The sequence below is a fragment of the Zingiber officinale genome, chromosome 6B (genome assembly GCF_018446385.1).
Source record: "Zingiber officinale cultivar Zhangliang chromosome 6B, Zo_v1.1, whole genome shotgun sequence".
Taxonomy (NCBI): domain Eukaryota; kingdom Viridiplantae; phylum Streptophyta; class Magnoliopsida; order Zingiberales; family Zingiberaceae; genus Zingiber; species Zingiber officinale.
Window position 1 is genome coordinate 30331855 of NC_055996.1, and position 27629 is coordinate 30359483.

General features: G+C 38.4%; 1 pseudogene; it reads right to left on the reverse strand.

Annotated features, from left to right (window-relative positions):
- Positions 1-6816: 6816 nt before the first annotated feature.
- Positions 6817-27629, reverse strand: part of LOC121990878 — a 32089-nt pseudogene continuing 11276 nt past the window's right edge.

A 27629-nucleotide genomic window follows, 5' to 3' on the forward strand; every position in this document is an offset into this window, starting at 1 on the left:
ATGAAAAACTTAGTATATTTTTCTTTCCCTTCGCATGGATCTCCTTGAAGGAACTAGATGATTTCCGCTGCGCATAAGCGTGTTGAGCGCTCTAGTTCCTTACAATTTTTACAAGTTTTCAAATTTGTGTCAATCTTTGAAAATAGGAAGTATTTTCTTAGAAAACTATTTTTCCATGAAAGTAAATACCCTAAATAATGTCTACAATAATTTTCATGATTTTTAAAATTTTGTAGAATTTTTAGAGAGTTTTTGAATTTCATTGAAATCAAATTTCAGGAAATCAGAGCTTCAATCGATCACCCGATCGATTGGAGTGTCTCAATTGATTGGGCGATCGATTGAGAATGCATTTTTTCGTGAACAGAGTGTTGCGGAATCGATCCACCGATCGATTGACCCAGGCTGGATCAATCAGCCGATCGATTCAAGGGTAATTTTCACGAACAGAAGCTCACGGAATCGATCAGTGGATTGATTGAAATGGTTTCAATCGATTGAGACCCAACTTCAATCGATTGAAAATATTGATTTTGGGTGGGAAAGTATGATTTCAATATTTTAAACCATTTTTAGTGTAGGTAACCATTCCTAACCCTTTAACACACATTTGTATACATTTAGGGGAAGTTTTCATGATGAAAACATAGATGGATTGGTTAAAGAAGACTAAGTTGAAGTTTAGGTTGTGGTTTGCATTCAAATATTGATACTTAAACCTCAAAACTTCTAATTTTGGTGTTCCTAAAGGTTTAGGGATCCCAAGTCATTGTTGGTGCAATGACAGAAGTTTGAAGCATGTCTTTAGAGGGAGTCACTCACTGAGGACATGGAAATTATTTTCTGAAACCATGTAAGGTGGTATATCCTTCGCTTGAAAAATGCTCAAGGATGAGCATTGGATGCAATGAAGGTTATGAGACCTTCATTGTGTTTGTGAAGAGATTTAATGCTCACAAGTTAGATAATGAAGGGTATGAGACCTTCATTGTGGTGCTGTGAACAACGAGTGAAGTTGTGAACAACGGTGAGTAACTCTTCAGGGGGAGAGAGTTTTTGATGTGTGCCAATAAGGGGAGAATGTAGGGTTAAGTTAGGCCTTCATTACCCAAAGAGGGAATTACCCTCTAGGAAAGGGGGAGAATGAAGGAAACCCTCATTCATACTTTGGCATGAAAGGAAGTTGAGGCTATGGGATTAGACTAACTTAAAGGTATTGTCAAACATCAAAAAGGGGGAGATTGTTGGTGCAATATCCCTAGTTCAAGGTTGACCTAGTTGACTGAGCTTGAGTTGGCTCAAGCTTGAGTCTTGATGTTTGAGTTTCGATGTTTGATAATACATGGAGATTGCATATACAATCGTCTATTTGTGGAGATTGTTGATACAATTCCCCTTTGGTCAAGGTTGACCAGTTAGATATGAAGAAGAGTCAAGTAGGTCAAAGGGTTGACCGGATACTTCACTGGGAAAGTCTTAACGAGAAGTTAGGCAGCTGAAAGTCCTGGTAAGTGAAGCCAAGCAGTTGGGAAATCCTGTTGAGTGAAGCCAGGTGAAAGACCTAGTGAGTGAAGCTAGGCAGTTTGAAAATCCTAGTGAGTGAAGCTAGGTGAAAGTCCTGGTGAGTGAAGCCAGGTAGGTGAAAGTCCCGGTGAGTGAAGCCGGGCAATGGAAAAATCCTGGTGAGTGAAGCCAAGTGAAAATCCTAATGAGTAAAGCTAGGTGAAAGACCTGGTGAGTAAAACAAGGTAGATGGAAAGTCCTAGTGAGTGAAGCTAGGTAGATGGAAATACCTGGTGAGTGAAGCTAGGCATGTGAAAATCCAGGTGGGTCAAGGTTGACCGGATACATGGTATTGAGAAGTCCAAGTAGGTAAAAGGATTGACTGGATACTTGGCACAAGGAAATCTAGATGTGTTAAGGGTGACCAAACATCTGGTTGAAGGAAGTCCAAGTGAGTCATGGAGGACCGAATACTTGGCACGAGACGGTAAGTCCAAGTGGGTCAAGGTTGACCGGACACTTGGCACGAGGAGAAAAGTCTAAGTGGGTCAAAGGAATTGACTCGGCACTTGGTGAAGAAGTCCTAGCAGGTCAAGGTTGACCAGATGCTAGGCATGAGGTTCCAACAGATCACGATTGACCGGATGTTGGATTTGGGGACCCTAGACTTGGTTTAAGCAAGTCAAGGGGAGACCAATCGATTTATCAGTTGTTCAATCGATCAACTGATCGATTTACACTATGCTGTGACAAGCAGCGGCCCAATTGATCGGTTGATCGATTGGGTACCTTTGTTACAGGCACAGAACACTTCCCAATCGATTGATTTATCGATTGGGAACCTCCAATCGATCAATTGATCGATTGGGCACCTCCAATCGATCGCCCGATCGATTGGGAGTTGGTTTCTCTCGCGCGATCGCGAGAAAGCCTGAATTGATAGGGCAATCATTTCAGGCATTTTCCAGATAGAATAGAGGTGCTCTGAATCGATCAACCGATCGATTCAAAGCCTCCCCAATTGATTGAGAGTCATTCAATCGATTGAGATTCGATCGTTGCGCAGGTTGTGGCTTCTGGCGAGTGTCATCTTCGCGGATCTCTCTCTAGCGACTACAGTGCGATCTCAGCGACGATTGACGAGCTTCTCCACACTTTCACAGCCAGTTCTTAAAGGCTCTTGGAGACAAGTGTAGTTACACTTCTAAGATTCAAGAGGCAACAACAAGCAACAAGGAAGTAAGAAGAAAGAGTTTCCATTTGTATCTTTTGTATTTTCTTCTTGTGGGTGTTGTATATTATTGTGTGAGTTTATATGAGGCTTCTCCGCCTCCGGCTGCGATCGATAAGGAGTGTTTCTATTAGTGGAGAGCGTGTGGTGTGTGGATCCTTGGATTAGTCACCTCTTCTTGAGGTGGATACTAAGTAAATTCTTTGTGTTAGCGTTGTAAGTTTGCTTTGAGTTCATTCCGCTGCATATCATCATTAAAGAAGCAAGTAATCAAGAGCGACGAGCTATTCACCCCCCTCTAGCACCAAACGACCCTAACAAAGGTCTCTAAGTTTCTCTTTTGCTCAAAGATGCGGGAGGGTTCATCCGCAGTACAATATGTACTAAAGATGAATGGCTATATAGAGCATTTAGCATCACTCGGTTTTACGTTAAGTATTGACTTAATTCTACATAGTTTACTGAAAGTCATTTACAATTTGTGATGAACTTTTGGATGAACAATTTGGAATTGACCATATTCTCGAGATGGTTAATATGCTCAAGACTATAGATTCTTCTGTTAAAGGTGAATAGAAAATTGTGATGTTAGTAGACTCCTTCAAGAAAATTTCTAAGAGGAAACCAAAACATCATGTTAAGGGGAAGAGTAAAAAGGCCAAAATAGTAGAACCGGTACAATAGGACCCATACCATCATTGTGGCAAGATGAGACACTGGCGAAGAAACTGCAAGATTTATCTTGAGTCCATGAAGAAAAATAAGGCATCCGATGCCCCATCCTCTTTAGGTATTTTTATTATTGATTGTCATGTTATTTCCTCCGACACTTGGATATTGGATACTATGTGTGGCTTACATATATGTAATGACATATAGGGGCTAAGGAATAGAAAAAGACTTGTCAAGGGAGAAACAAGTCTGCGAGTTGGGAATGGAGCAAAGCTTGCTATACTCGCTATCAGAACATACTTATTACTGCTTCCTAGTGAATTTGTCTTAGAACTAGATAATTGTTATTTGTTCCCGCAATAATAAAGAACGTTGTTTCTATTTCATGTTTAAATAGAAAAGGCTTCCATTTAACTTTTAATAACAATTATAATTATATAACATTGAATAATGTTCTTTATGGCACTGGAACTTTATACAATAGCATCTACACGTTAGATACATCTAGTGACGTATTCAATAGCGATACGAGCAATAAATGTGTCCGATTAGATAATCAATTAATCTTTTACTCATGACATTGTCACCTTGGCCATATACGCAAGAAGCACATGTTTGAATTATAAAATATTGCAGTTCTCAAATCATTTGAATTAGATATATGTGATTCATATTTAAAAGGTAAGATGACAAAGTTAACTTTTTCTGGAAAGGGTGAACGAGTTGATGAGTTATTTGGGCTCGTACATATCAATGTATGTGGACTAATGTCAACTCATACACTAGGAGGTTATAGCTACTTCATTACTTTTATTATTGATCACTCTCATTATGTATATGTGCATTTAATGAAACACAAGTATGAAGCCTTTGAAAAGTTTAGAGAATTCAGAAGTGAATTTGAGAAATAACTTGGTAAAAATATCAAGATACTTCGATCCGATTGAGGTTGTCTCAATGGACTCCGCCATATATGCCGCAACATAATGGTGTATCAGAAAGGCGTAACCTAACTATGTTGGACATGGTTAGGTCTATGATGGATCGTGCAAATCTTTCCAAAATATTTTGGGGTTATGCACTCATGATAGTTGTTTACTTACTAAATAGAGTCCCGACGAAGGTAATCTCAACTACTCCATATGAGGTATGGACTAATAAGAAACCCCTCATGTCTTATTTGAAGATATGGGGATGTCCTGCTTATGTGAAGAGACTATATCAGACAAGTTGGATGCTAAGTCTGATAAGTGTTTATTTATAGGATACCCTAAGGAAACCAAGGGTTTCCAATTCTATCACCCCTTGGAACAAAAGTTATTTATTTCAAGGCGTGCTAATTTCCTAAAGAAAGAATTTTCCTTACAAGAAGTAAGTGAGAGTATGGTTGAACTTGATGAAGTTCAAGAGACTCCAATAAACACTAACGAGATGCTTAGTCAAGAACCACAACAAATTATGACACAATCTCCTCGTAGATTAGGTAGGACACACACTATTCATAAGAGATGTGGATCTCTTGTAAGAGAATCAAATAATGTGTTACTCATTGAGGATGAGGAACCTGCTGATTACAAAGAAGCTCTAAATAGTTCAGAAAAGGATAAGTAGCTTATATCCATGAAGTTGAAAATGGATTCCATGTATGAAAACCAAGTTTAGAATTTGGTGAACCCACCTAAAGGCATAACGTCTATAGGGTGCAAGTGAGTTTTCAAGAAGAAAACCTACATGGATGGTAAAGTAATTACCTACAAGGTAAGGTTGGTAGTGAAAGACCATCCACTATAAGAAAAACCCTCATAGATATCGGTTTTCCACTACTGTCTATTACAAAATCGACCGATGTCTATGAAGGTGATGTAAAAGGTCTGCCATTTTAGACATCGGGTTATAATCGGTGTAGTATCACTTAACGACACCAGTTTTCGAATCGATTATGAACCGGTGTAGTATCACTTAACGACACCGTTTCAGCAACGGTGTAAAACCGATGTAATATATGTTAATAACACCAATTTTGACAGCGGTTTACGACCGATGTAATATTAACAACACCAATTCCATCAACGATGTAAAACTGATATAATATCAGTTAATGACACCGATTTTAGCAACGGTGGAAAATCGATATAATATCAGTATTGTTTAACGACACCGATTCGATTTCCGAAAGAATGAAAACCCGATATTATACAACATTTTAATAGTACAAAATTTATCATGAAATATTTGATATCACTATGACAAAATACCAGCAACCTTGTCAATCTATCATGAAATATTTCTGTATTTATGAATATGATGATTACAATCCAATTGAAATGAGGAACAAAATAAAGCTCACACCGAGAATGAACACCACGAGAATTTAGAGCTGATATACACCACAAGAATTAGTCCCATAAACCATGTTCGAACACATTAAGATGAATCACACTCGAGATTAAATTGTAACAAACTGAAAAGAACCGTAAATTCTACAAAGTAATGATGTCCCAGCCATACCTTCGACAGTTGAAGCCGACTTCCCAGACACAAGGACCTGAAGAAGAAGCACTAAAAACCATCATTTAGCACAACGAAATCAACAGAATGGGCTGGGTGGCTAGTTAAGCCCTCTATTAATTGCATGAGTTCTGAGGTCTGGCGGATATCAAAGACCAAGAGCATGCCATTCTATGACTATTATGGAAAATTGTGTTATGAAACCTTCTCTGCATGAATACAAATGATTAACACTAGCTAGCAATTGCATTCGTAAAGAGCAGATAAGTAGACTTGCAATCCAGCATACACATTATGTGAATTGCTTTTATCTCAACAGCATGACCAAGCAGGAGACTGCAAATATTATACTTGCTCAAGAGGCTAAGAGGAAGCTTTTTACATCCAGATATGAGAAACAATTGAAAACTTGTTAACTTTTGGTTGAAGTTTGATAAAATATTTCCAATCTGTCAGGGAAAGCTTTTCTCATCCAGATACGAGAAACAATTAAAAACTTGTCAACTTTTGGTTAAAGTTTGATTGACAAAATATTTCCAATCTTTCAGGGAACTATAGGATTGCCATCTTTCGTAGCCTTGGTGCGGAAGCTTGGTGCACGGTGCACGAAGCTTCCGCAGCCTTACCATTGCAAGAGATTGGTTCCACGACTCGAACTCATGACCACCGAAGTCAAAATTGTCTAATACACAAATAGTAAAAGAAAATCAAACTAGACCTAGGATTCCTAGCACGTATTTAAAAAAAATAAAAGTCAATTTGCTTTGTGAAAGGGAAAAAAACCTAATGCGGACTCAAAATTTGGCAATGTAAAATATAACACAATACATCCAACAAGCATTGTATGTCAAGAGAACTAAATCAAATAAACAGAAATGAAATTTTTTGAATAGTACCACTGAGATCAAAGAATTACCGGTAAGTCATACTTAAGTGCAAGGTTGTTACTCGCCATACTGAATACAAAGTGATCAGCTAGGTCAAACAAGGACATTTACTGAGTTTTGCAAGATGATATTTGTCCAAAAGGAAACACACTAACCTGTAAAGTAATAATTTCTTGCCCAATGATGCAAGAAGTGGAAGTCCATTTGGAAGGATATGAAGATCCTTAATAGCGCTAGTGTTGGGAGGAAGCTCTATTTTACTTACATGTTGGCTTAGCAAGCTAATCTACACAGAATAAAATAGAACATTACACGAGTATCAAATGACCCTGGCCAAAATAAAGGAACTAGCAATTTGATACAAGTACTAAGCAAGTAATTTTAACATTGACACTTATAAATAAAAATAAAAATAATAAAATCTGATATACATGGTTAATTAAAAAAAAGGAATATAATCTCTTACATTTATTAAGAAACATTCCATATCTTTTGCACGCTTCTGATAACAAAACACATGAACAAGTTAAAAAGGAAAAGTAAGAACAAATTTGCAGGGAAACTTATAACAAAATAGCCAATGACATGACATTTTACTGGTCATGTTCCTACAATTTCTTAGGATGAATCTCCAATGATGAAAAATGATAAGAAGATGCTACATGTAACTAACTGCATGATGAAATCACCTTTTGCTTATTAATCTCCTTGAGCAATACATTTCTCTACACAAACAATAATAAAACATAAGAAATAATAAGAAAATACACTGGGTAAATTCTTTCAAATTACATATATGATAATTCTTCACATTCTCAGATATCTTAATGTTCATTCAAAATATCCCTCAGAAAATATATTATAAAGAGAAGTGCATGCATCCATGTGAATGCAAGATTCCTAAGGGTCAGTCAAATCAGATACATGCAAGTCAAACAATGTATTTCAGCATAATTGATTTAATTCAATTAGTTGACCCAGACTAAGTTAAACTAATGGGTTTATGCTAAAGCAACAGTAATACACCCATGACTAAAAGATATAATTTTCCTATTCCAGCAAAAAAAAAATGCAACATAAGGCCCTAATGATAACCATCATTGTTATAAAATGCATCCCCATAAACTGTTTAACGTGGCTTCATATGCTTATGGAGTGAGGAGCTTTATAGCATATGACACATAAAGGATTTAATATGTTAACAAAATTCCTAGCCAGCATTGACTTAGACTTTAACAAACTGGGAATTTTATTAACATGTAAAATACTTTTTATGGTCAAATGCTAAAAGCTCCTCACTCATTGGAACAACGCAGTTACTTTATTCATTCCTATTGGCATCCAAAGGTTTCATTCCTAAGGAAAGAGCTATAGATGCAGTTAATAATGTTAAGTAGTGCATAAGCAACTGAATTTTTCTTTGTAGGAACATTTGCGTACACATTTCCAGATAAATTGATACTCGAATTGTCTACCAATTATATAATGGCTTATACTAATCACAAGGTATAATAGTTTTGCAATGTTCATTTTACCCAATGAAAATGGTTTGTTGAGTTCACATGCAAGATACATGATTGATGTTTTTATATAAAAACTAAAAAAGAGAATGTTGAGCAGTTTATAAAATGCACTGGATAAGATAAAGGAAAAACAAAAAGGTTATAATATCAATATCCAATGGTTACAAATAAAAAAAAGGAACAAAAAATACACATAATACAACACATAGAGAACAATGAGTCCTCTAATCTTACCTCTATTTTAAGAGACATGTTTTCCTTCTTTAAACATTGCACTTCCTAAAGATGACCAAATTATTCAGCATTTAGATAGCATGAATAAATAGATCCTGTAGTGTAGAAAGAGATGTAACCTTTTCTAGATCAGCATTAGGTACAACAATCATTGGTGCATAAAGATTAACAATTTATTTTTGCCTAAACTTCTTACTACATTGAGGACACTGCCAAATTGTGCCAATAAGAATTAACAAACAGATATATTATAAAAATAAAAAAATGCATAATTTAATTAGAAATTGGATTCTAGTTCCAGAAGTAAGAGAAGTATCTTTCCAACATTCTTTCCACATTGTTTTAGCCATCTCTCAAGGCAGGATCTACCATAAACGATCGATTGTTGTTTGGATCGATGATCTAAGTTGCAAGGGGTTGTTAAACAAAACATAAGCAAGGTCGTCATCAAACAACAAATGGTTCCTAAGGAACTACAAAAGCAAGAAGATAAGGTTCAGGAACAAAGACACAAGAATCGAGAAACCTAAATTTGAGTATGCTTACTATCTTAGAATAAAATAAATAGAATTTATTTGAATTTAATCATAATACAAAAAAAAATACTTAATGGCTCAAATCACTTGAAAAATAAAATCACTTTATAAAACAAAGCACCTAATGCATAAGATCTTAATTAAGAACAAGGGGGAAGCAACATAAACAAGGGGGTAAACTATCGATTGTTGTCAAAATCAGTGATCTAAGATGCAAGGGATTGTTAAAACAAAAAAAAAAATGAACAAGATTATTACAAAAAAGTCACCAAGCAACAACAAAATCTTGTCAAGAAAAAGATTTAGGGTTAAAGGTACAAAAATTAAGAAATATAAAATTAGGTAGACTTGCTATGTTAAAATCAAACAGAACATATTAGGATAATAAAATCCAAAAAAATCAGTACAAAAAAAATGAAAAAGAATTCAATTGAGACCAAAATTAATTTTAAAAAAAACTTGATGCTTTGAATCTCCTAAAAAATAAAACCATCTTATAAAAGAAAGCAATTGATACATAAGAGCTTGAATGAGAAACAAGAAGGGGGAGAAGTGACTTAAAGGATAAGAATAGAAATAAATAGAAAAACAAAAGTTATTGTACCTCATCTAGAAGAGTCATCGAACAAATTGTTAAAGCATGAGTGTGGGATCGGTAAAATAAAACCAAGAAACCAATTCAGAAAAGAGAAAAAGGGGATGGAAGAAGAATTAAGAACAAGATGGAAGATGCTCCAAGGTTCTTGAACGTTGGGCTTATTTGGTTGGCGTACGACAAAAAGGAAGGGGTTGGAGGAGATGCGGTGTGGTTGGATGGAGAAGCAAGGGCATCGTGTGTTGATCCTGATCGGGAGAGGAAGGGGCGTCGATCTAGGAAGGGGAAGAGGGAGATGAGGCTGAGAGAGATGGTCGAGCGGCCAGCGACGAAGAGGAAAGTGGTGGTGGCATCACGACGGTATACGGTGGACGACACCATATAGGTTTAGGTTTGGAGGGAAGAGTGAAGTGTTGTAAATTTTGGCTAAGTATTGGTGGGAAAATTAAATTATTTTATTTTGGTTCATTAACACCACTTTTAACAACACTTTTTTACTATCCGATTTCGTAGATAGAACAAGGAAGCTATCATAGACACCGGGTTTTAAAAACCGTTGTTAAAATCGATGTCTATTAACGAAAAAAAGGCACTCATAGACATCGACTAAAAAAACCGATGTCTATGAGCGAAAATCTGCGTCCATAGACACCGATTTTTGGAAAAACCAGTGTAAAATACTCAAAGACACCGAAATTTACTTAAAACCGCTGTTGTTCCACCGATGTCTATGAGGGTTTTTCTTGTAGTGATCGTCAAAGGCAAGGCATTGACTATGATAAAACTTTCTCACCTATAACTATACTTAAATTTATTCAGATACTCCTGGTCATATTAGCTTATCATGATTATGAGATATGGTAAATGGATATGAAAACAACTTTCCTTAACAGAAATCTGCTCGAGGACGTGTATATGACATAACCTAAATGTTTCACATCTGTTGACAAAAATAAAGTATGCAAGCTTCAACGGTCAATTTATGGCCTACAGAAAGTATCCAGGAGTTGGAATATCCATTTTGATGAGGCAATTAAAAAATTTAATTTCTTACAAAATCCAGACAATCCTTGTATGTATTAAAAGGATAGAAGGAGTGTGGTCGTATTCCTAATATTATATAGTGATGACATATTTATCATAAGAAATGATGTGCTAGTTTTATAGTGTCATGCCCCAGAGGATTCCCTGCTAGACAAAAAATCCGGCAGCATCTCCCCTGTACCGATGACAATCTGTAGCATTTCTACATACAAAATATACATCAGCCACATTCGGCTGGAATAGATACATAACCACGCAGTTTAATAATCATCAGCCCACTCGGATAGAACAAAATAAACACAACCACGCAGTTTAATAAATCTGAAGCATTTATACATACAAAATATACATCAGCCACATTCGACTGGAATATATACACAACCACGCAGTTTAATAATCATCAGCCCATTCGGCTGGAAAAAAATAAACACAACCACACAGTTTAATAAGCCTACACGGTTGAAAGTAAACACACAACAACGTAATCGCAGACGAAAACACAAAACAATATGAACATAAGACCAACAACGACACTAACAAAAATACCTGCAACCACCAGACTAAACTCCAAAAATCCACAGTGACTTGTTCAAAAGCAAAATACGCAAAATTAACATGTCACCCAAACAGTAACAAAATCCAAAATGAAAACTATCCTCGTGTGTGACGTGGGACTGGCAGCCGGGACTCTCCAAACATCCATGACTCATCTACCTGTTACCTGGTGAAAAAAAAAACAATTTGCGAGGTGGTGAGTATTGGAACTCAGCGGGTAAAGAAAGATAGTGCATGAACATAACATATAAGTAGAGAGTGTCAACAGGATACAACCTCATAAGAGGAATAGCAGATATACAATAGAACCAAAATAAATGCTCATACCTAAAATCATATCCTAGGCTAGGTATAGTAGGTCAGAACTGGTACTAATCGTCTACAGTACCGCTCATAACTATAGAGGTAATAAGCAAGGTATATAAGAATTTCCAATGACTAAACATCTACAATGAGAATATATCTCAACATAAGTAAACATATCAGCATATGTGAACAACAGCAGTAAGTAAGCAATAACAGCATATATAAACAGCAGCACTCAAAGCAAGTATAATAACAGCTTATGCACGGATGGTCAGTCCCGCCCACCTCTCTGCACCATGACCCCTGTATGGTCGAGAGGTCGGGTCAGTGACAGACTGTACACCACTTCAGCTACCACTCACACGAGTGGCTAAGAGGACAGTTGCATAGTAGCTAACTAGCTACATCTGCGACGGGGTCCCTACTCCTCGTAACTCCAGCTACCACTACCCATCAGTGGCCGAGTGCGGCACGACAGGACAAGCGACATCAACTCCAGCTACCACCCTCTCGAGTGGCCGAGGATGCGACCCTGGTCAACGACTCTCTCGACCGTAAGGGAGAATTGGTCGTTGACATGCATGCCATGACATGATGCACCAAATGCAACAATCATTATACAAATATAAGCACAAATTAGGTATGCTACATGAAGCCAGCATGCTCAAAATAGTACATAAATAAACAACAGTCAAAGTATACAAACATGGTATCTAATATATGCTACTTATCATGGACAATAACAAGAGACTGTATAGATATGGAAACGAATATCTCAAAGATCACGGGGAAGTATCAAGCGCAGGAAAAAAATAAGATGGAGTCAAGGTAAACAGTCCTTATCCAAAAATAGCTCATGCACTAAGTTCAAAGAATTAAAGAGACAAAGTAAGAAGTACTCGCCTTAAATGTAGATCGAGCTAAACAATACCCGCGTCGAGGCGCTCGTCTCAAATCAATGTCCTGCATAACCATATAATATATAGTTTAGCCTGTTAAATAAGCAACAACTAGCTAAACCCAAAGATCCAAACCCATAGATAAAACCCTAATCGCAATAATTAACCTAAATCCTTAATCTAATTAGGTTTAATTAAACCCACAATTCCTTCACTTCAATCTCACTCTCGTCCCACCATATGAAAATCAACATTTCTAGTTAACACACCTCATCTACCATCCATTCATTTTCAACAATCCCTTCCACATCCATATGTGATCCAAGCCGAACATGATTTAACAATTCATTAGCAATCCTAATAGAACAGATCAACAATAGGGAATCCAAAAGACAACCACTGATGAAAACTCACCCTGATAATGCAGGAAACGACCAAATGCCTAAACCTCAACAAAACATTGCTCTGTTGATACCAAAACCAACAGTAAATCATCCACTTCAATTATCAATCCAGATCATATTCCTAGAGCAATTAGGTCTATAAAAAATCCTGGAAAATAGAAACAAAACTCACCTTAATCGATCACCTTCCCAAACTTACCACAATTCAGCTTTGTAACTGCTCGATGAAAGATCAGGGCTGCCCTGATGAACGAATCTACAACTGACAGCTCAATAGCACAAGAGCACAGAGCTAATCTACTCTCGGTGGTAGCTGGCTTGAACACACTCAACGTCGACTTCTTGTGTGGTAAAAAGGAAACACCGGTGGTCGACACATGGTGATGTCGACGCGAGTAGGACAGTGGAGCTGGTAAGGGCTGTTACTGGCTCAGGTGCTCAGCACAATCGAAGGGCAACAACAACTGTGAGATGGCGCGGCAGCGTTGGCGATGCATCGGAGCTAGGGTACCGCGCAGACGGCAGAAGATCAACTGAGAGGGCAGCAACGTCGGTGCGGCTTTGATTGGAGCGACTCCAGCGAAGAACCACGGTGAAGCTAGGGCACGAGGACGACGGCCTGTGGTGCCTGCGTTAGGAGGAGAGCCGGCGGTGTGGCTCGAGTGAGAAGAGGAGAGTTGGCGGCTGCTGGGGTGGCGCGCACGAGGAAGAGTGGGAAGGAGGAATTCGGCGTTGTGAGTTAGAGCACGGGGAGGTGGTGGAGTTCAACGACGAGGAGGAAGAATAGGGATTAATAACCGGAATCGATTAATCTGTTTCGAAAACTTAGGTTTCCTTTTATAACTTAGGGTTAGTTTAATTAAAGCTAAGTTAATTCCTTAATCAATTCCTACTTAAATTGGGTTCCTTAAACAGGCTTTTCCCTGACCCGATACTTATCCCCTTAACCTATATCATACGAGCTCTGAAAAATTCCTAGAAAATTCCAGAAAATTCCTAAAAATTTCGTTAAGGCTATTAGCCTATTAAACCTTATTATTTAATGATTATCGGGTTTGATATTTTACATTCTCCCCCACTAATAAAAATTTGGTCTCCAAATTTACTACTCAACTCAAGGATCCTCATCTTTGGGTAACAACTAAGCAGCACACCTATATACCAATCCTTCATAGTGTCATGATCAAATCCTTAGCCGAAAAGGATGCTTCTTTGGGTTATGGACTCATCTTGCTTCCACTGTGCCACTTTGATATCCTGCCTTCACTTGTTGACACATAGAGGATCAGACTTCAAAGTTCATAGTATAATGCTCAGCATTTTCCCTTTCCATAATTGCTATATATACAGGGAGCCTTAGGCCTATGAAAGAGTAAGTCGGTCTCCTATTGATCAAGCTAATAAGAGTAAATCAATCCTCTACTAACCAAACCAACGCGAGTAAATCGATACTCTATACATCGAGTCCATAAAAATATCTAGGGCACTGTAAACCTAAATAGCAATATCAAGGACTCCTCATGTCCGTACAACAAACATACCCAAAAATGAGATCACTGGCACAAAGTCTGTTATCTAATCTTCAACTAAAATCACCAACTCCATAAATATCAGGGCATTATACTCTTTAAGTTACTATCAACATCAAAAACTAAATAATAGACCATCAAGTCTAATATCCACTAATAGATCATCAAAAGACAACATATCACCACATCTGATCTAACCAATGACTGACACCACAAATCATACATGGTATAAACACATGGTACAAACAACTAAACAAGCACACAAGGTATAAACAACTAACCAAGTACTAACAAAAGTGTATGGTAATGGTATACCACATACCTGCTATAGCTTGGAGAAATTCTGCCGCTGCCTGGTCCCAAAACTCGAGAGTCACATCGAGGGATCAACTTACAAAGGGAAAACAAAACAATCAGAACACCGAAAATCATAAATCGAACAAGATCGAAATTCGAAAAACACAAAACCAGCATTTGACTCGAACCATGCTCTGATACCATAAAATTGGTATCAGATTAACTCAAAAATCCAAAATACGAAAAACGAACAGACATCGTATACCTGCTCTGATACCATAAAATTGTCACGCCCCAGAGGAGTCCCTGCCAGACAAAAATCAGGCAGCATCTCCCCTATACCGGTGACAATCTGAAGCATTTCTACATACAAAATATACATCAACCACATTCGTCTGGAATATATACACAACCATGCAGTTTGATAATGATCATCCTACTCGGCTGGAACAAAATAAACACAACCACGTAGTTTAATAAATCTGAAGCATTTTTACATACAAAATATACATCAGCCACATTCGGCTGGAATATATATACAACCACGCAGTTTAATAATCATCAACCCACTCGGCTGGAATAAAATAAACACAACCACGCAGTTTAATAAGCCTACACGGCTGAAAGTAAACACACAACAACGTAAACGCAGCGGAAAACACAAAACAATATGAGCATAAGACCAACAACGACACTAACAAAAATACCTGCAACCACCAGACTAAACTCCAAAAATCCACAATGACTTGTTCAAAAGCAAAATACGCAAAATTAACATGTCACCCAAACAGTAACAAAATCCAAAAAGAAAACTATCCTCGTGTGTGACGTGGGACTGACAGCTGGGACTCTCCAAACATCCATGACTCGTCTACTTGTTACCTGGTGAAAAAAACCAATTTGCGAGGTGGTGAGTATTGGAACTCAGCGGGTAAAGAAAGAGATAGTGCATGAACATAACATATAAGTAGAGAGTGTCAACAGGATACAATCTCAGAAGAGGAATAGCAGATACTATAATAGAACCAAAATAAATGCTCATACCTGAAACCATATCGTAGGCTAGGTATAGTAGGTCAGAACTGGTACTAATCTGCTACAGTACCACTCATAACTACAGAGGTAATAAGCAAGGTATATACAAATTTCCAATGACTAAACATCTATAATGAGAATATATCTCAACATAAGTAAACATATCAACATATGTGAACAACAGCAGTAAGTAAGCAATAACAGCATATATAAACAGCAGCAGTCAAAGCAAGTATAATAACAGCATATGCACGGATGGTCACTCCCGCCCACCTCTCTGCACCATGACCCCCATATGGTCGAGAGGCGGGGTCAGTGACAGACTGTACACCACTACAACTACCACTGACACGAGTGGCTGAGGGGACAGTTGCATAGTAGCTAACTAGCTACATCTGTGACGGGGTCCCTGCTGCTCGTAACTCCAGCTACCACTACCCATGAGTGGCCGAGTGTGGCACGACAGGACAAGCGACATCAACTCCAGCTACCACCCTCTCGAGTGACCGAGGATGCGTCCCTGGTCAACGACTCTCTCAACCGTAAGGGAGAATTGGTCGTTGACATGCATGCCATGACATGATGCACCAAATGCAACAATCATCATACAAATATAAGCACAAATTAGGTATGCTGCATTAAGCCAGCATGCTCAAAATAGTACATAAATAAACAACAGTCAAAGCACACAAACATGACATCTAATATCTGTTACTTATCATGGACAATAACAAGAGACTGTATAGATATGGAAATGAATATCTCAAAGATCACGGGGAAGTATCAAGCGCAAGAAAAAAATAAGAGTGGAGTCAAGGTAAACAGTCCTTATCCAAAAATAGCTCATGCACTAAGTTCAAAGAACTAAAGAGACAAAGTAAGAAGTACCCACCTTAAATGTAGATCGAGCTAAACAATACCCACGTCGAGGCGCTCGTCTCAAATCAACGTCTTGCATAACCATATAATATACAGTTTAGCTAGTTAAATAAGTGACAACTAGCTAAACCCAAAGATCCAAACCCATAGATAAAACCCTAATCACAATAATTAACCTAAATCCTTAATCTAATTAGGTTGAATTAAACCCACAATTCCTTCACTTCAATCTCACTCTCGTCCCACCATATGAAAATCAACATTTCTAGTTAACACACCTCATCTACCGTCCATTCATTTTCAACAATCCCTTCCACATATCCATATGTGATCCAAGCCGAACATGATTTAACAATTCATTAGCAATCCTAATAGAACATATCAACAATAGGGAATCCAAAAGACAACCACTGATGAAAACTCACCCTGATAATGCAGGAAGCGACCAAATGCCTAAACCTCAACAAAACATTGCTCTGTTGATACCAAAACCAACAGTAAATCATCCACTTCAATTATCAATCCAGATCCTATTCCTAGAGCAATTAGGTCTATAAAAAATCCTAGAAAACAGAAACAAAACTCACCTTAATCGATCACCTTCCCAAACTTACCACAATCCAGCTTTTTAACTGCTCGATGAAAGATCAGGGCTGCCCTGATGAACGAATCTACAACTGACAGCTCAATAGCACAAGAGCACAGAGCTAATCTACTCTCGGTGGTAGCTGGCTTGAACACACTCAACGTCGACTTCTTGTGTGGTAAAAAGGCAACACCGGCGATCGACACATGGTGATGTCGACGCGAGTAGGATAGTGGAGCTGGTAAGGGCTGTTACTGGCTCGGGTGCTCAGCACAATCGAAGGGCAACAATAACTGTGAGATGGCGCGTCAGCGTTGGTGATGCATTAGAGCTAGGGTACGTCGCGGACGACAGAAGATAGACTGAGAGGGCAGCTACGTCGGTGCGACTTCGATTGGAGTGACTCGAGCGAAGAACCACGGTGAAGCTAGGGCACGAGGACGCGGCCTATGGTGCCTGCGTTAGGAGGATAGCCGGCGGTGTGGCTCGAGTGAGAAGAGGAGAGCCGGCAGCTGCTGGGGTGCGCGCGCGCGAGGAAGAGAGGGAAGGAGGAGTTCGACGTTGTGAGTTAGGGCACGGGGAGGTGGTGGAGTTCGACGAGGAGGAGGAAGAATAGGGATTAATAACCAGAATCGATTAATCAGTTTCGAAAACTTAGGTTTCCTTTTATAACTTAGGGTTAGTTTAATTAAAGCTAAGTTAATTCCTTAATCAATTCCTACTTAAATTGGGTTCCTTAAACAGGCTTTTCCCTGGCCCGATACTTATCCCCTTAATCTATGTCATACGAGCTCTGAAAAATTCCTAGAAAATTCTAGAAAATTTCTAAAAATTCCGTTAAGGCTATTAGCCTATTAAACCTTATTATTTAATGATTATCGGGTTTGGTATTTTACATATAGTCAATTAAAGTTTGGTTGTCCAATACGTTCTCCATGAAAGAGATGGGAGAAGTAATTTACGTCATCGGGATGAAAATCTATAGAGATAGATCGAAAATATTGCTTGGTCTTTCACAGTCGACATATATAGACAGAGTGCTAAAATGGTTTAACATGTCTGAATCCAAAAAAGGTTTCATACCTATGAGGCATGGAATTCACCTTTTTAAGTCTATATGCCCATGCACAGAAGACAAGAGGATTTGCATGGATAAGATACCTTATACGTCTGTAATAGAATCTATCATGTATGCTATGTTATGTACAAGGCCTGATGTATCATATACTCTGAGTGTTACGAGTAAATACTAGTCTGATTCCGGAATGGATCATTGGATGGCTATCAAGACGATCCTTAAGTACTTGAGAAGAATTAAGGATATGTTCTTGGTATATGGAGATAGTGATATGATCATACGCGGATATACAAATGCAAGTTTCCATATGGACAAAGATGTCTTCAAGTCCCAGTTTGGATTCATATTCATATTAAAATGTAAGCGCAATAAATTGGAAAGGTTCCAAACAAGAAGCGATCTAAACATGTGTTTTGTTGCTATCATATGATCAAGAGATCATGAGTAGGACTGAAATACAAATTGAGAGAAAATTCCTACTGAAAGGAACCTAGCAGATCCTTTGACAAAGACTATACCACAAAGCAAGTTTGAGAGTCACATCCATGCTTATGGTTTAGGACACCATGGCGATTGACATTAGGACAAGTGGGAGTGTTAGATTTTGAGGGATGTCCTAAGGTAATCGCCTTACGATTTTTATTAAATATAGATTCACTATTTGAGTACATATTATATGTTTGATTATCTTAAACTCATTTATTAAATGTCCACAATACAATTCATAGCATGAGAGAAATTATGATTAGATCACAACTACTGATTATCTCTATATGTGAAATTATGAACGTATTAGAATTTTTCTAATCATCGAATTGATTCATTGCGACATCATCAATTCTGTAAGACTAGCACAGGTTATACTCCTTGGTTCGCCGAGCAGCTATTTTCTCACTGGCTGGAGACATTGGGATGCCAAGAGTTAAATGTGGATGCTAGTTATGATAACAAGTTTATTGGAGTGACTCATTATAAGACTTCATATAGTTATTTATATATATAGATATGTCTGTGAAACTCTTACTGCAGCTTGAGTGCAAGTTTCCTTTGACTTGAGTTATACAAGTCATCTTGGTCATAGAGACTTATACTTTGACATCTTAAGCAAGCATCTTTTGGAGGTGTGGACCCGAGATGATTGGGTATAAGTTAAAGTGCCCAAAAGTGTTTGGATAGCCCACAGAGAATTCACTGCTCCTTGTGAGGAGACGTATACCCTATGACCACTCGTTAGGATTATTACCCAAAGTCTTTGGCCAAATCATCACATGTAAAGTACGAGACTCTTAGACACATGTACGAGTAATTTGAAATCATAGAATAAGGAAGTATTACTTGGGCTAGGTGTGACGTAGTCAGTATAGTGGGTGCAATCACATAGACTATGCCCTAAACCAAGTGGGTATAAGATGAGTGAAAGGAACAAGACATGACTCACTGTAGCTGCTAAAGGGTTTAGAATTAGTTATAAGATCAACTATAACTTATCAGCTAATTGGGGATCATGATGTACTACTAGGTGACACTCATAATCATTCTATAATTAGGTAGTTAATTATAGACGGTCAAGATAAACTAGGAACCTATTGGGTCATACGCATTAATGAGTCTCTAAAAGATGTAAAATAAGTTAAAGAATAGGATTCTTAGATCAAGAGATAAATGTTTGGTTGGACCATATATAAGACAAATATGAAAATATTTATCATGATGGAAGTACAGATAGGCTACATCTCTTATGGTAGAGTTGAACCATATTTGGTTTAATCATGAATTAGTTATGAACCAATTTGGTTTAGTTGTGAACAAAACCAAGGGGTTAATGGGCTAATTTTTTATTAAGGGATAATGGGTTGGATTTGAGCTTTCTAATCCAACTCATTAAAGAGAATTATATATAGATGTAATTAAAAGAGAATTAATGACAAATTTCATTATTTGGTTGATTGACCTTTGGAAACCCAATCCTCCTCTCCCTCTCCTCTCTCCCACCACCAATAAGAGGGTGCTCCCTCTTGCTGCCATGACCACCACAAGGGAGAAAAATTCTCCTTTGTGTGCTTCTCTTCTTCTTCCTCTTTATCCCTCTTCTTTGCTCATGGCTAGTAACTTTCAAAGGAGAGACTTGTACTCAAGGAGTTGTCTTGAGGAGCTCGGCTAGATATGAATAAAGGTGAGGTTCAACAACATCACTATAGTTGATAGCCTTCTCGTTATAGGTCATCCCTAAGGTATACATAGCGTAAATTTACTTTCTGTAAAATTTTAATTATGCAATCATATTTGACATATTGTATCTTTATATGCGTGTGGTGTGTGTGATGTAATAATTAGGAATTATTATTGTTTTATTTTCCTTTGTGCATGTTTATGAAACGTATTTTAGCATGCACCCGAATCGAGCATATCCCATCAGATCTCAGAACTAATTCTGAATCCTTCAGCAGCTACAGTGAGTTGTGCCTCATTCTTTTCAGTCGTCTTATACCCACCTGGTTTAGGACATGGTGTATGTGTTTGCCCCCACTAGGCTGACTACATCACACCTAGCCCAAGTAATACTTCCTCATTCTGTGAGAACATTTTTCTTACCAAGTTCACCAGGTATTCTTCGTCTTTTGAGTCTTGGTCAGACTCATCTTCAGGTTCAGATTTGGTTCTTGACTTTTCCTTTGAGGAACTTGCAAAAGGGACAATACCTTTCTCGGCCTATTTTAAGTTCGAGTTCACAAAATAATTTATCAAGTTTTAATTTAGAAAGATTCTTCGAAATCTTGTAAGCATCCATGATGGATGCCCACAGTGCATTTCGAGGAAATGCATTTAGGGCATACCTTATCAAGTCGTGGTTCTCCATTTGGTGGTCGATGGTGTGGAGCCCATTGAGGATGTCCTTTATCCTCGCGTGGAGTTTACTCGCAAATTCTACTTCCTTCATTTTTATATTAAATAATTTATTCAAGTAGAGGTCTCTTTTGGTTACCTTCGCGTTGCTGGTTCCCTTATGCAATTCGATGAGCTTGTCTCGCAGTTCTTTCATATTTTTGTGTGAGCCCATGCGGTTCAGTTCTTCCTTCGTTAGCCCGCATTGTAGTGTGTTGAGAGATTTGAAGTCGGTCTGGGCTTTCTTCTTGATTTCTGGATTTCAATGTTCCAGGTCTATTGGATTTCAAGAGTTGTCAACGAGAGCCTTGTAGCCTCTGGTGACGCTGAACCTCTGGTCGAAGATGGCCTTCAGATAGACCTCCATTCGCTTCTTCCAGTATGGGAAGTCGTCGCCGTTGAAGAGGGGAGGACAGATAGTGTTGTATCCCTTGTTTTGGGCCATTGCTCTTGCACACAATAAAAACAAACAGAGATGGGCCCAAGAGTTTTGGTCTTGGATTAGTAGTATTGGATAAAAAAAATATATTAAAACTTAATTAATGTTGTACCAATTCAGATTAGTTTGCTACGAGAAAATGTTTCCAAAGAGGTAAGGGTACCAATTTGGATTATGTCGAAAAACTTGAAACCAAAAAATGAGAAAACAAAAATTTTCACCCCCTTTGCCTGATTGGTGGTTGCATTAAATCATAGCAGTACCTGCTCTGATACCACTTGTTGGATCATGAAGAATGCTAGAGGGGGGGGGGGGGGTGAATATCAATCGTCGAAAATAGAGACAAAATTAAAGTGAGCAGCGGAAGAGAAAAATGAAAACAACGCTAACAAACCAAGTTTTACTTGGTTAGGAGCCTTCGTCGACTCCTACTCCAAGGCCCGCACTCATCGAGTGCTTTCATTGGGAAATCCATTAACAATTCGCAAATCTTTACAAGAGAAATACAATGAATCTATAATTTAAGTGCAGAAATAAACATATACCAACAACTTCTCAGAGATCTGGAAGGTTGTGCTTTTAGTTGTTGGAGTCGTGTCACTCTATCGTTGGAGTTGTGTTGCTCGGTCGTCGGAGCAGTGTCACTTGGCTGTCGGAGTCACGTCGTGGAGTCGCAGGAATGTCTTTGGAGCAGTGCACAAGAAAGCGATCACAAAAGAATGTTATTTTTTTGCTCCTGGTGGAAAGCTGCTTATATAGGCAGTTCCGGGCTTCTAAAGCCCTTCTGGGTGCCTAGACTGTGACATCATCCAACCCATCAGTGTGCTCCAAGCTAGCGACAAGATAAGCTTCATCCATTCCGGGTGCCCGGACCAATTCCAGGAGCCGGGACCACTCCAGGCGCTCGGATCCCTTCTGGGTGCCCGGACCCCCTTTTCTAGCTAATTGTTTTCCTACAAGAAAATGTTAGTCCAAGGCAAATAAAAATTATACTACCTTGTAAAACAAAGTTAGCACAACAACAAGTAGAGTGATAATTAGATTCTGTCTCCTCGAGACCAGAATCTAGTCAAGATCTCAACTTAGATTTCCAAAATGGATCTAAGTTGGATTAACGCCTACTGTTCCCTCAAACAAGAAACATGTCCTCACCAAGTCACCCCCTCTAGTGACTTACCTTAACTTACCGCTTTGTCAGACATACGGTCAGCTCGTCGACCTGTCTGGACTTTGTGCCAGCTATCCGGTTGGCCCGTTGACCTAACTAGACTTCGTGCCAAATATTTGATCAACCCGTCGACCTATGTGGACTTCGTACCAGCTATCTGGTCAGCCTGTCGACCTAGTTGGATTTCTTTTCAGATATCCGATCAACCCGTTGACCTATCTGGACTTTTCCTGCACACTTAGTTACATTGTTAGATCATAACAAACCTAACTTAACTTACTTTATCAATTATTAAAATCTGAGTTAGACCGTTAGTGCAACTTGTACCAACAGCTGTCACATGTGGCACTTCACAGATGCTAACATTGCTTGCCCTTGTTACTAGCCACAGTCGTCCCTAACACATCATGAGTAGGTCTCGATGCCATTATTAGTCGCCCTTGCAGCAATCGTCAACACAATTCCTCTATCGACATTATTTCTCCGACTAGGCTATCAGAGACGGAGAAGAGGCTATAGGTAACGAATCTCCCTCCCTAAGTCTGTTCATACAAATTCATGGGATGTTCTCTGATTATATTGAGAATGAATATGTTAGTGATTGATTATGGTGTTAGCTAGAGCCCTAGAGCCAATCATTTGATGATTGTATTTTGGATTTGTTGTATCATATTCTATATAAATAAAGGCATTTGGTTTTTAGTTATTATACTTACTTGTATTGGTGCCAAATAAACTAAGTATAATAACGTCCTTGAGTAGACGGTTCTCACCTATATCAATCGGTTAGTTGAACCGATAGTGAGATGATATAGGGAACACTACTCTTAATCATTCCTAGTTGAGTATTAACATTCAGGGACAATGTTAATGCAATAAGACTAGCATGTAGGTCAACTCGATGACTTGATCTCACAAATCATGGATATAGAGATATCAAGTTGACACATGGGTATGCATTGGAGAATGTATACTGAATGACCCGCCATGAGAAAGTATCATGGATCGTTATATGAGTGTCATATACTTTCTCATGTGGCTATTAGCATGACTACTAGTCCTTAGACCTGAAGTCACCATGGATCCCTACATAAGGAGTTATGTACTTTGGTTTCGTCAAACGTCACCCGTAACTGGGTGGACTATAAAGGCGATTACTGGGTATGTAACGAATTATGCATGGGGATGTGAGTGATGTAGATGGGATCTATCCCTCCTATATGACGGGAGCGACATCGATATTTTTGGTAGAGTGAGACTACGAAGTGCATGGCCATGCCCAAATGAGTCAATATAGGATATTGAGCTCATTTGATTGAGTGAGTCTACTTGGAGTTCAAGATTTAGATTGATTAGAGGATGACACAGTCTATGCCTCACATTGATCAATCTAGATGTCTAGGATAGAAGGACACTTGTCATATTTTGTGAGGAGTCACAATTAGTAGTCACAAGGTGATGTTGGATCTCAACATTCTTGTAACTTGGGTAGTAATGATGTGTTGCTAGATACCGCTCATTACTTATGCTCCTAAATGGGTTTAGGGGCATTGCCAACGTTACAAGAACCTATAGGGTCACACACTAAGGGAAATTAGATGGAGATTAGGTTCATTAGATGAACCTAAATGATTACGTTCATATGATGAACCAAATTGGATTAAGAGTAATCCAAAGTAGGTTAATTGAGTTGGACTCAATTTGGTTCATGTGCTAAGTGAGTCTAATTTGGACTTAGACTCATTTAATTAATTTAATTCAATGAATAGAGATTCATTAAATTAAAATTGACTTGAGCCAATGGTTAGATTAGATCAACCAAGGGAGAGAAGTGATCAAGTTTGACTTGACTTAAGTAGGAAGATGAAGAGTCAAGTTTTGACTTGACTTTGACTTGACCAATGCCACATCATCAAGGCTTCTTCATTTGGTCAAGTTTGACTTGACCAAATGCCACCTCATGGAGGAGATCAAGAGACTTGACTCTTGATATTCCATGGGGGTTACATGCCTTGAAGTGGCCGGCCACTTTTAGGTGGAATGAAAATTGATTTTTCATTCAAGTGGTTGTAACTCCTTCTTCTTCCTCTTGAGTTTTCTTCTTGCTCTCCCTCTCCTCCCTACTGATCTCTAAGGTTGCTAGCACATCCTTAGAGATTTTTCTCCATCTCTTGCTTGTGTGGATACACATAGAGAAGTGTCTACTTTGACACTTTCGAGATCCGGCGAACCGAGGACAAGCGGGATTGCGAAGGGCTTCGCATCGAAGGTATACATCTTTCTTCATGTAGGTCTAGGAGTAGATCTAAGTTGTAAACTCGTACTCGTAAATTTTCGTTCTATACTCTTCGCACGAGATCCGTTGGCTAGGGTGATTCGGGGTTTCCGCGACGCGAAAAAGTGGTTTTCGCGGCTCGAAAAACCGAACATATGGATGAGATTAATTGATTTTTAGGTTGGAAATTTTGGATTGATTCAATTAGGGATGATTTGGATATGTTTCATTCATGATGAGTTCAGTTGAATCACTAAGTTAATTAATAAGTGGTTAATATTGATATGTAAATAGATTTAGCTTGGTTAAATTCTGATCATTGAACGGTGGATTAAAGATTGATGCTTAATCAACAAGATGGGTTAACTCAGGTGGATAATAGGGTTAGCCCTAATTTGATCCATAAATATGATTAATGGAAGCTAATCATTAATTAAAGTTATTTGAAGATCGTGTATGACTAGAGTCACTCTAAATAGTTTTGAGATTTTAATTTAGATATTTAATTCATATGAACATAGTTAAATTGTATATGTTCCTGCAGGATACTGATTTGAGATACGTCCCAACATGAAGATAGTTCAGGACAACTTATATTGGAGGTGGATACTTTTTGACTTGTTTCTTTAGATCTTTGACCTTAGTGAATGATTTATTTTATTGATTTGCTAGTACTTATTTACTTACCTTGACTCTACACTTGATCGATTCCTGAGATTGATACTTATTTTGCTTGCCCTTATGTTTAGCCCATTTGGTATCTATGCAGTCTTCTTTATTTTCATGCATGTATTGTATGAGTATTACTGTAGTATAGTTACAGACTTATGATCGGACATTTACACCATATCATGATGCACTTAGGCTTGTAACCCTATGTTAGCGACATTATAGTATAGTTGTATACTATATAAGTGCATATATATTATCGAGACTAGACCTATTTATATGAGATAGATATCTTACCCCAGAAAAGTGATAGTGTATTCCACTGGGTTATCTCCATTGGACCAACCCCATGACTACTTGATTTCGAATATGTTGGTTTATGGTATTCATGATGATGGAAGGGAGTTAGACGAGATTTATGACTAGATGATTAGTATTCTTTTGATGAGATTGATTGACTAGTATTTTGAGGACATAATTGTTTGCGTTAGGCTCATGCATATGCATTAGTAATGCAAAATACGACACCTTGATAATGGACGAATAGCTTTAACAAAAATTTTAGGAATTTTTAGAAATTTTCTGGGAATTTTTCAGAGCTCGTATGACAAGTTTAAGGGGATCAACTATTGGGCCATGGGAAAGCCTGTTTAGGCTACCCCATTTAAACGAGGAAAAGTTTAGTTTTTCTTTTCTTTTTTCCTTTTCTTTTCTTCTTTTCCCCGTCGTGTGCCCTAGCCCTCACCCGACGTCGATCCCTCTTCTCCTCTCTTCCTCTTCGCGACGCCATCTCCCCCAACCCGATCATCTTCACCAACTGGCGCCCCTTTCTCTTTTCACCACCGGTCGTCTTCTCCACTTCTCTCCCGAGCCGCGACGCCGAACCTCTCCTCTTCTGTCTCTGCCCAAGCACCGCCGACCATGATGTCGAGGTCCACGATCGGCCAGCCGAACCCTATATCTAATTCCTGTGTGTCGCCGTCCCTATTGACGTCGTGCCCTAGTTTTGGATCCACTGCCCTCTTCCGATCGCATCACCTTTGTGCAGTGCTATCCTCGTCGTGCCATCTATTGCCGGTTCATTCTTCACTTATATCAATAGACGATTTCTATTAGGTCTCCGACAGAATAAAGCTGCCGGCACAAGCTTAAGCAGCAACTCCATCTTCGTTTCTGGCAACAACTTTCTCTGGAAGAAAGAAAAAAGCTAACAAGGTGAGCATCTCCATCTCTAGTCCTATTTCTGTGTGATTGCCGACCATGGTACTCACATGAATTTCATTTGGTTATAGAACTGATTTGTAGAACTACAATCCTATTGAATTCCAGCTAACAAGTGCTGATCGGGAATGATTAACATCAGCAACTTCATCTTGGCTTCGACTTTAGTTTCCAGCAGTAGTTTCACCGGTTGTGATCCAATAGAGAAGGGCTAATTTGGGTGAGTTGTTGAATTTGGATTCCTATTTTAGCTTGATTCGAATTAAGCTAGGAAGCTTAGGGAAAATTGGTCCAAGAGATTGTTCAGAAATGATTGAGATTAAATGTTGAATTTAATCTATGTTTCAAGTTAGATCTGACTTATCGAGCTAACCGATATTAAATGATGGATTTGGGTTTCTTGGGTTAATAGGAATTTGGATTTAGTTAATTGGTGTACTTGTAATTAGCTAAAATTATATGCTTATTATTACAGGACTTTGATTCGAGATGGCGTCTCGACATGGGATTTATTTCGGATACGATCTTCTTTTTGAAGCGGATATCTCTTGACTCATCTTTTATGATATTGTCACTTTGATATGCATAGTAATTTATAGCTAGTAGCAATGATCATGCTTAGATTTGCCCTTAGTATGTCACTATTTGATACCTATAGTATGTTCTGTTTGTT